The sequence below is a fragment of the Dipteris shenzhenensis genome, chromosome 23 (genome assembly GCF_047967505.1).
Source record: "Dipteris shenzhenensis isolate YYH24624 ecotype China chromosome 23, Dip_SZ_1.0, whole genome shotgun sequence".
NCBI classification, from domain to species: Eukaryota; Viridiplantae; Streptophyta; class Polypodiopsida; order Gleicheniales; family Dipteridaceae; genus Dipteris; species Dipteris shenzhenensis.
In genome coordinates, this window is record NC_141618.1 from 29,262,532 (window position 1) to 29,274,577 (window position 12,046).

A 12,046-nucleotide genomic window follows, 5' to 3' on the forward strand; every position below is an offset into this window, starting at 1 on the left:
AATGCTTATGTAGATGCCTGACTATCTTTGGGATTCACGGGGTAGGAGTTGAATCCAGGCAGCTAGCCTGAATTGCGATGTATTCTCCTTTTATGCTCCCAATGTTGTTAGGGAGAGAACACTTTTATGGGATTCTTGCTCTGTCTCAGGTGATTCCTTGGTGTGAGGGGACTTTGAGCTTAGTGTGGATAGATGGGAGAACAAGGGGATAATGATTAGTAGTAGTGAACTCAATGCTTGGCCAAAGTTCAAGGACCACTCAAAGTGTTGTGGATATGCCAGACTAGATGTCTTTCACCGGGTGCAACTATTAAGTGGGGAGTAATCATAGAAAAGAGAGACTGTGGATATGGAGAAACTGAGAAAGCAAGCTCCAAAAGAAGAGAAGTCAGACCTAAGGTGGTGTAAGGATTTGATGCCTCATTTCTGGACAGTCAATACTTTCATGTGAGGCAGTGTCACTCATGGCCAAAAAAAAAACTCTCGGTGAAGATTGGTTACCGATTGCGTTTTACCTATGATTTTTGGATACAGTAGGCCCAAGCTGCTAGATCTATGGGAAGATCTGTGACCAAGGTTCTTTTGATGAGAGCGTCAAACTCATTCCCAAGGGATGCTCCAATGAGAGTATCTCTAATTAGAGGCCATTGACTAGGCTGAACACAAGTGACAATATTATAGCCAAGGTTTGCCCTTACACTCAGAAGTAAGATGCAAGCCTGGACAGAGAAGGCCGAAAAAGGCAAGCATATCCTACAAGCCATCATAACTTTGCGGAGGGCTGGAGCTGGCAGATAAGCAAGGGCAGGATATTTGCTTCATGAAAGTGGATTTTGAGAAAAGCCTATGACACAATGGAATTGAGCTTCATAATCCAGGCCTGACAGAATATGAGAGTGGGTCCTAGATTCAGAAGCTATGGCGAGACCCTTCTCACTAGTGCCAAAGCTAAAGTAGAAGTGAATGGATTAACCTCGGAGCTTTTTACTCTAAAAGATTAATGATGTGAAGGTGGACCCTATCCCCTTTGCTATTTTCAAAAGCAGGGATTCATGGGTAGGAGAAAGCAGACAAAGGAGAGTCGAGAGGTATTCAGGTGGATGACAAAATGCAGATTATATGTCAACAATTTGAAAACGCCAATAATCACACAACAATAGATGATGAGCAATCAGTAGGGACTATTCTTGAGTGTTTGAATGTTTTCTGCAAAGCATCAGGCTCTGAGATCAATCGTAGGAAGGCAAGGGTTTATGGCACTAAAGGCGGAATCCCTTGGGAAAATCGGATGCAAGCAAACTTGGAAGGTGTCTTTCTCAGGATCTTATGTATCTCGATGGGTTTTCACTGTTCCATGAAGGACAGATGGAACTGTATATCCAAAAAATTAACAAGGGACAGTGGCAAGGTCTCCAACCATCTCTGGCAAGGAGATAAATTGTTCTAAACCACTTTCGTTACCCTTCTGTTATTTATTTCTTGTTCTGTAAGGCAAGCTTCAACAAGATGTTCAATGTTCAGAACTTTTCTATGGAGAGGGGGTTAGAACCACATAAAGATAGTAAAAGTAAGGTGGGAAATTCGCACACTACCTAAGCAGGAGGGAGGCCTAGGCATTGTCAATCTTGAGTGGTCAGGTGCCAGGTTTATGGGCAAGTGGCTGATAAGGGCTGTAGAAAATAGGTATATAAGCTAGTCGACCCTCTTAAGGAGACATGTAAAAAACACCAGACGTGCAAGATGCAAGCCTTAAAAGGATTATCCACGAGTTGCAGCTCTCTTTGGAGAAGAGGCATATGTGACTCTGGTGTGACTAAGGGTTTCAGGCTTTGGAAGACATTGTGGAGATGCTTGGGAAGCTATACTATTTGGAAGGGACCAAGAAGATAGGAACTTTCATAGTGCCTGGAACCTGGAGGGAGTATCACCCAACATAATAAAATTGAAGCTGAGGGAAGAAAGTCCTCCCAATTTCCAAATATCTGACCATGTCCCATACTGCCTTTCAGAACCTGAAATTAAGAAAAAGGTGAGGGATATCTTCAGGAGCTCTGTGCAGCCCTGCAGCTACTATTGCAATGGGAGATCCCCTGCCTATAATTTGCAGCCCTGTGGCTAGTCCAGACGGCCTTCTGCAAAATGAGCCAAATAAACAAGATTGTTTCTCTGGTGCTTTTTTGTCCTAGACTATACTACACCTTGTCCCCCAAAGCCTCAAGGTGTCCTTTATTAACCATTTCGTGTTAAGAGTTTCAACATACTGTAATAATAGAAGAATATAAAAACCAAGGTCGGACTCTTCTGCCCCACCCAAAACATACAATGAAACTCCAGATTTTCAAGTCTATCCATGATAAAGAATTCCTCTTCCAAATTGCAGCCTATTCTTGATGGTGATCATGTCAAACCTGTTGAGTCTGAATCTCTGTACGAGTACCCTACCTAGCCTCCATCTCTGATCTCTGTTGTCCCACAAATCCTCCCATGACTGTATCTCTCTCTTATTTGGACAAGGGCCTGTTTTAGGTCTGATAATTACAAATTATGGTCTTTCCAAATCACAGAAAACTAGAATGAGTCTGTGGAATTGGTCTAAGCTAAGGAGTCAGGTTCATATGGTTTTCAACAAGGTTTTTCTTGATACTGGTCTACTCAACTAGTTCTCATTGGCTTCTACATACAAGTTTGGAATTTCTACATCAGAGAGTGTGATGGTCTCATTGAAAAGATTTGTGGCCTTGGCATGTGAACACCTCCATATTAGTAAAGACACATAAAACTTACTAGGAGATCATCTCTGTTTATCTCAGTTGTGTTCACTACTACTTTGGTTTTACCTGCATGTGTGGAGATGGAATTTCCGAAATTTTATGTGAAAACAGTTTAGCACAACTTCCCATTCCATAGCACTATTGCTGTGCTCATTGCTATATTACAACACTAGTTCCACATGGTGTGAACAAATTATCTCTTGTTTGGTTTCTGTATTTTGGTCCTTATCAAATTGTTCTCTCTTTGTATTTTTGGAGGAGGACCTGAATAAGTAATTCAAAGGAGAAACAACTATGGTTTTAGCTCTTATGTGAAGATGAGAAATTGGAGAAAGTTCTTGTAGAGAGTACCCTTAGGTGCTATTCATAACAAAGACAACAAATGTTGTTCTTTCAACTGAGGAAGTGAAAATGCATTTTGTTGAGGAGTCTTGTATATGTTCACATTGTTTTTCAGTGTCTCTTATGTGGAGTGAACATGTTTCTTGTTTTAATAGCTGCATGTTTGTTAATAATGTAGCTTTAGATATCCAACATTTAACAATGTAATTAGGTCCATAATCTACCAAATAAATGTTATTGACCAATGCTCTCATAAATCAATTTGCTAACTTGTCTTGTTCATTTATCCCATGCAATCTTATAGTCACCTTGTCTTGTGGAAATAAGCCATGACAATATGTTATGATGCTATAATACATGGTAAGGAGAGGGACACCACTACTTCCAAATTAAGACATTTTTAGTTTGGACACTAAAAGAGCTAAGTTTGGTAAATGGCATGTGTTGATTGCTTGTTGTTTGTGCTAACTCACAAATTTAAGTAAATCAAGTTTTGGATCTACTTGACCATTCTTGGATTTTGAATCATACCTATATTGCTACTTCATATTTGATGCTATTTTTTGGTTTAATATGTTTAATAGTAGCAAGCTAGTGGTGCTTTTGAACATATGCAAAGTGGTTCTCTTCCCTTAGAAATGGACAAGGACATTAGGTGAGGGTCAAAGTTAAGTTTCTTAACATAAACTTGGTCCAACTATTTGAGATATTATGGGTACTAGGCTTACAGGTTGATCAGCTACATTACACTTTGTGATGGTTTGCAGCATACCCTTTGTAGGTCTTAGCAATCAAGTACCTCCATGTACATACCAATCATACATAAACCAGGCAACACTCCAATGCACATACCAAACACAATTAGGCTTCTTTATTTAGGAATCCACTAAACCTATAGCTTAACCAAGTAGCCAGAAAATTTATTTATACCAAAAATTGATAAAAACACTACTTAAGCAATAAATTTCCCAATTCTATTAATTTGTTTGAGCTTATCGAGCTCCCTTTTCAAGAGATTTGCGTGCAAGTTGCATTTCTCCAAGACTCACAAGTTGGCATAATGCTTTCGTAGTTTATGACTTCACTTCTATATAACATCTTGCAATGATCGTGGCTCTACTTACATTTCCCCTTGACTCAATGCAAGACAAAAATAGTGCATAGCTTGCAATTTACACATCATACAACCATATCAATCACTTGAAACTCTCATAGTCCTAATATCTTGTTGGACACTAGGGAAGACCATGACTCTTTGTGTGTGTGTTTGTGTGTCTGAGAGAGAGAGAGAGAGAGAGAGAGAGAGAGATGTGTGTGTCTAGGGGGGAGAGTTGCAATGATCTTTTGTGTGAATGCTTTGCCCCTCTATAAAAGTCACATGGCCGCGCATCTAGCTGAATTCTTGAGTAAATTGAGCATAGAGCCACGAGACCTAGTGGAGCGGGTCTTTAACTCGTCGCAAACTCATGCTAATTAAGGAGCCAATCTTGGTGGGGACTGCATCCAATTCTTAAGGCAAAGGGTTTGTTCTATCGTGTGCAATGGTACCCTGAGACTGTACAAGACATCAATGAGTCGAAGAAGACACGTCAATAGTGTGACCGCTTTGTGACTTGCTTTCATTTCACTCTTCACAAGGTTAAATAGCAGGACTGATCCCCAAAACAAATAGCATAGGGGGTATCCTTGGTGAATGGACCTTTTCAAGGGAAAATTACCATCCACACCTCCAATGATGCAAAGGGTTGTGGAAGCATTGCCAAACAAAGTGGAGACCATGCGAAAAAATTGTGGTCCGAACCCAAATTTCTCTAGCACTCTAACAATCTAATCCCAACCTGACTCGATCACACGCTTTGTCCAAGTCAAAACCAAACTGTATTACCTCTTCACCCTTATGGCAACTTAATTTAAGTCCAAGGTGAGATTGAGAATACTCGCAGTCCACAACTGCCATACACACATCTCTGACATAGATGGCCAACGCTTTTGCCACAATCTTGTAAGATATGTTAAGCATGGTGATTGGGTGCCAATCCCCCACATTCATCCTACTCTTCCTTTTGCTAAATCGTTTCGCTAGGACTGCATTGACATCTGCAGATAGGCATCCTCTAGTGACAGCTTGATTGGCCATCTCAACTAGGTCAGAGGTCTGAGCATGTTCCATAATTCACTGGGTAAAATTCAGTGGTGAGGCCATCTACCCCTGGGGCTCTATCATTGGCCATAGCCTTTAAGAATTCTTCAAGTTCTTGTAAGGAGAAAGGTCTGTCCAAAGGAGACCTGTGGTAATCAGACACCCTACCATCTATGCCAGCCAGGACCTTGTGAATGCCTGCCTCCCACTCCACGCCTTGAGCCGCAACTTCACTAACTTTGGAGCTGAGCTCCTTCAGAAAAACATATGTAATGCGCCAATACTCTAACAGCACATTACCTTGAACATCCTGGTTCCTATCAATTAACTCCTTGGATTGCTTCTTCTGACACACTCAAAGAAAAATTTCAATGGGTTGTCTTGAGCTTGAAGCCACAACTCTTGGACGAGGCCCTTGAAATCCTTAATTACCTCTCTAGCAACTTGTTTACATAGCCCTTTTTGTCTAGGGTCCTTCAACACTTCCATTACATCACTTGGCTTTATTAAACTTCTTAGAACATATGAAGGATCACTATCATCCATTTCCATTGTTCCCATCACATCCTCCATGAAATTCCTAAAGTAGAGTACGAATGAGTCTTAGTGGAAAGAATGCAACACCACAAATATTTTGGGGTAAGGAATTTCATTGAAAATTTGGGAAACTAACCTTGTAGCCCGTATTGTCCTCTTTCGAGCACCACTATTGCTTGACAATGCATTCATAGATTGCAATTGTCTTTTCCTCTCCTTCAGTCCCAAAGGTGTTCCCTTCAACTTTTGTACTCGTTCTATCGGCTTCTCTCGTTCCTTCTCCACAGCACGTTGAACTTAGCCATAGATAGACCTTTCTAAATCTTGTTTGCTTTCAGCAAGCTTCTAGATTTTTTCTTCCAATTCATGTTGCTCCAAGTCCAATGCATGTGCTTTGTCACTGAGTTCTTTGTTTTGTAATTGGAGATCCTGCATACTATTATGCATTGCCATAATAGTAATATTTCCCAAATGTGCAAGTTCTTCTGCTTGGGCTCTCTGCACCTCGCTTGCTTGCATAGCCAATGTTTGAGAATGGTTTAATCGATTGCAATAACCGAGCAATCCAGCATGTCCCTTGCCAACAAACCAAACAACATCATGCACTGTATGAAAAGGAGGACTCTTTTGGGTGGCAGCGTCTAAAAGATAACAGTTTCCATCCACCCAAAGGTCAAGGTGCTTCTTCCCTTGCAATCGAATGCAATCGAAGACTGTGGAGCACACTTTGAGGAGTTCCACTATATCCCAAAGAGCGTGTACTTGCATATTCTGCCTCCAGTTGTAGGTTCACATGGTACTTATTGGATATGTCCCCGAATGGTGCCATGAGTACTCAAAGAGATGTATCAGTGATGCAGGCTAAAATGTAGGGGAGAGCTGGCAAAGATGGAGGAGTGAGAGGGAGAGAGTAGCAAGGAAGAGGGAGGAGGAGAAGCAGATGAGGGAAAGAGGAAGAGGAGGAGAAGAGTATGGCAACATGTGTAGAAGGGAGGGAAGGAGCTGTTGTAGAAGGGAGGAGGGGGGGAGAGATGCTACAGGAGGGAGGAGGAGGGGAGAGATTCTACAGGAGGGAGGAGCAAAGGAGAGGGATCCTAGGCGACTAGAGAAGGAGGGGAGAGGAAGGAGGGAGGAGGAGCCAGAAGGAGGAGGAGGAGGGGAGAGGGAGGAGGGAGGAGGAGGAGCAAGACGCTGGAGGGGAGAGGAGGAGGGAGGGGGAGGGAGGGAGAGGGAGAGGGAGAGGGAGAGGGAGAGGGAGGAGGAGGGAGGGAGGGAGAGAGGGAGGGAGAGGGAGGGAGGGAGGGAGAGAGAGAGAGGGAGGGAGGGAGATTCGAAATTTGAAATTCAAATTTTAAAAAGTGGCCCCCTCCTCTCATTGATGGGGGGAGAGGTGGGCTCAAATGTGGGCTTAACCCACTAAGCATTCCCTAATCCATTCCTTATGAGGCCCTTTTGACACCCCAATTCTCCCCTAATGACATGTTTTAATTATAACCAACCATCAAACCAACATCTCCTCTTCTCAATCACTAGAATTCAACTCAAGGTGAGTCGGTACAGGGGCATCATGCAAGGGACCTGGAATATTAGTACGTACCCACTTTGGCATATCTCACCATTCACTGGATACCCCTTTCACATCATTCAAAACTCTAATGTTCACATAGAGGTAAACTAGCTTTTCTAATCTTTCCGATGTCAAGCACTTTCTTGTGACAGAATGCACAAACTTAAAGTTACTCTAGTTGCATTCACTAGAGGAGTTGTTACAAGGTTACGACAACATCTTCATGGCCAAGTCTTGCAAATGAGGTGTGGATGCTCCACACTCTTCCCACCATCTCCATGCTAGCATGTCTTTTGCTAATTCTTTGATTCTTGGATAAGCAAACAAGGGCCTTCTCTATTTTGAAAAGTTGATAGTTCCCTATAACAGCAGAGGCATACTCTATTCTATCCTCAAAGAAACGTCCAAGAAGATCATGCCACGACTGCATTATATGAACATCAGTTTCTGTGTGATATTCCCACCATTGCGGGTCTAATATATGGGTGGCATAGTGCAGAGAGTTGTGAGCTTGATTCCATCGTTTTCACACCATCTTTTGCAACGCAGTTCGTCTTGTAATGCTATACCCACCTTTGGCGAGCCTCGCATCTTCCTTCAAAACATCTCTCTTAGCAGTTCACCATGCCATATAAGCACTTTCCATGCTTCGCCCTTTTATATCCAACCTACAGATTGCAAACCAAATTGGCTTCATAGCATCCACTGCATCAGAGACCCTCCTCCAAAACACCAAGTTATTAACCAATGCCTTTAGGTCTCGAAATTTGCTATGAGAGTTATTTGAGTGTGCCTCAGCTATCCACTCTGCCACTTCGATGCTGAATAGCATCTCTGTTACAAGGGCTTGCTGCTTTAACAACTTCATCATTATATAGTTTGTGCCAAAGCATGTTTCACCTAGCTTTAAAAGCTCTAGCAGGTGACTCACAGGTTGTTTAGTCCTGAATATGCCTAGTAGTCGCTCATGGTTAAGAAAGTAGAACACTATCTTTCGTGCCTCATCCACAACAACTTTGAAGAAGCTTGTCTCAGGTGTTTTGTACCAACTTCCAAGACTAAATCCAAATAGTGGCAGAAGCATGGCGATGCCCACATACTTTGATATCTACGATTTATAATTTTCCCAGCCTTTTGACAATTCTTGGCATTATCAATAATCAACTGAATAATATTGTCAGGACCAATTTCTTCAATGCATCTACTTAACTGCTCTGCAATGAATTCTCCCATCTTAGCCTCACCGCTTGTATCAATTGACTGTTAGAAAGCCTCCCCTTTGAACATCATAACCATGACGTTAATCAAGGGCCGCTTACTAACATTCTTCCATCCATCTGATATGATGGTGCAAGCAGTCTTCTCAATGCCATCATAAACCACTTGTTGCATCTCCTCTTTCATTCTACTATAGTAAGCATCCAACATGTTGTTATAGATAGCATCATAACTAGGCATTGTAAAACTTCGGCCAGCTTTAGCGATAGAGGCCATGGCTTTTTTCCAATGTGGGTTTTGCACCATGCTCGATGGATATCCCGTGCGACATATAGCTTCAAACACATCTTATTGCACTTTCTCGATATGTTGTGCTTTGAAGGTTGCTTTGAGGGATTGTTTTGCAGCACACGTGCATGGGCATTTGAAGGATGCCCATTACTGCATTGTCCTCTTTCCATCTACACATTTGAGTAGCTTGCCGATTGTCCAAGGGATCCAACACCACTACTATGTGTAGTTGCACTTTGCAAACAACTTTCCATAGTCGCCGATTGCTCACCTGGGGTTTAAAGACCCATGGTTCTTTCTTTAATTATAACTTGAGACTGGTGACATGCAAGTATTTCATCCACAATCGTGTATGCAGTGCCAACTGTCTGACCACCCAAGATGGCAATCACCCTTTCCACTCCTGGACCCTTACACTTTCCAATTTGTCTTTGAGGGTCACCTAAGAAATGTTTGTGCATACGAGTTCTTGAACCCATGTACTCTTCATGGAAGATGTTACATCTCCACTTTGTGGTAGTTTATGAGCATAACATAGTCTCAGGCTTTTGCAAGGTTTTGGCCTCGTTTCTCTGGAGCCATGCTCACATACTCTATATGCACGTTTCAATGGATCAATAATGTGAAATTGTCAATTGTAGTGTATAAAAACATTTCTTTGATCTTAAACTTCTATTTCTCGAATATGTGTTGCATAGAGAAATCATTTCCCTCATTCAAAGTTCGCCAATGTTCAGTAAGTGTGCCAGACCTCGAGACGGAGCAACCATCCAATCGTCTTGCCCCCTCCCGAAATAATTGGATGGCTATAGACATGGTAATCTGCCTAGGGACCTAGGCGTGGATGGCATATTGCCTTTTCCCAATCTCGCTCCTTCTCAAGTAAGCATCTATCTGCACTATGATAATTCGTAACATCATGCTTTGTATACGAAAGTCAGTTTTTCACACACACTAGTGTAGTAGCTAGCATTGCTTACATGCACGTGGTGGCTTGTGGGTTTCCCTCTCTCGCCTTCTACTTTTCAATCTTAATTCTTAAACACAATTATTCGAAGGATCTAAATGCATTATTTCATGCTACAAGCAATCTACAACATCAAGACTCAAATAAATATGCAAGGAACCAGCAATTGATCGATTGAGAACATCCATGATGAAAATCATTCTCAAATTTCATTACAATAGTTGCACACAGTAAATATTCACTCATTTACATATTCAAATGGTACACAAGTGATTCAACTTGAGGCATTGTTAATGCCTTGCAGGATGCCAGCAACTGATTCGACATATGGTCCATCACATTTCTTTATTATTTTATTTTCATTGCCAATCAAATGTTTTCTTATCCTCATGGCTGATCTTGTAAAGTCTTGGTTGCAAAATTAGTTACACTTTCACTTTTTCTGCCCTAGCATTGTAACAAAATCTTGTGGTTTTGAAACGCTTTAGCATTCTGCTTGAGATTGGTTTGAAGGTTGATGTTGGCCTACCCTAACTTCTCTGTCCTCCATGGTTGTTGTACATGTAAAAGAGAAAAAACATCTCAATTATTAATATCTTTTCTACAACTTAAGACAATGTCACTAACATGTCATCAATAACAAATGTATGTTTGCTAGACCTCAGGAGAGAGCAACCATCCAATCGTCTTGCCCCCTCCTGACATAAATGGATGGTTATAGACGTGGTAATCTGCCTATAGAAATAGGCATGGGATGGCAAATTGCCTTTTCCCATGTCCTGCTCTTTCTCAAGTAAGCATCTATCTACACTATGATCATTCACATCATCCAACTCTGTATGCGAATGTCGATATTTCACACACACTAGTGCAGTAGCCAACAATATCTACATTTGCACTTATCAAAAAATTTTGTTTGAAACTACGAAGTCAAGGATACTACCTAGGTTGAAAAATATCTAATGTAAGTCTAGACATCCATTTCATCCCTATATAATATCAACTAATAAGGTAGGACTTTTCTTCGCAAATAAATAAGCAATGTGTAATACCACTAATTTCCTCTTACAAGCAAACTTAGTCTGCAATGATCTCTAACGTATAATGTGCGGGTTGATACAAGCTGGCAATTGCAAGCTACACAACTGGCTAGACTTTCAACAAGTTGTTATCAGCTGGAAAATGCGAGCCACAACTGGTGAAAGCCAAGTATTTAATAAGTACATATATACTATAATATAACATTTTTCATGTGCGAGTAGTTACCGATCGACATATGCGGATCACCCACTGGCACAAGGTTCAAAGGTATTTTATACCTATATGTGAGTAGTTACAAGTCGACATAAGCGGACTCCCCACTGGCACATAGATACTTCCAATTATTGTGATATATTTTTTACTAGTTTTTTGATATCTATATATAGGCAATATAGCTACTCAACTATTAAAAATGTGTTATTACACTACATTTGAAAAGCTAATGTCTACAAAAAAGAAACTTTTCTCCTTTTTTTTTTGTGAAAAAACTTTAAATATATTCACATAAAACATCCTTGGAAAAATAAACTTTCAAATCAACAACCGATAACCTATCAAATTTAAGCTACACATTTATTTGTTTTACATCCAAGTGTGGATGGATATCAGCTGGCCTAAGCAAGCCCACCACCAACACTGGACACTTTTTAAAAGGATATGAAAACTCACAAAGTATTTTTGAAGCTTTCTTAATCCTTTCTTCCTTGTCCTTTGTTTTTTTCGAGACTCCAGTAAAGCTAGATTCTTGGAATGTGAATAGTACGAGGTCGTCACAGCATATATAAGAAAATGCATCGCATGGTATGTTTCTAATACCGCGTGGTATATACCACAACTCTGTGTGGTATAGTCTGACCGTGCGATGCAGACAATCCCCATGTGGTATATGTTAACACCGGATGGTACAACAGTGATGATACCACACGGTAGGTGGTTTTACCATGCGGTAACAGGGCTAGAGCCGATCTTGGTTGAAAATTGTGGCGAGGGTGATTTAAAATGCTCTTGGGGGGGTCAAAAATGCTTAAAACGTCTTCATTTGGCGAATTAAAATGCCCATTTTAATTCCCCACAAATCCCTTATCATAAAGATGAGATTATTTGTTTCCTTCATAACATGAAAGGCTAAGATGATCTACAACAAACAAGGGGATGAGATGGAGGCCCATCAA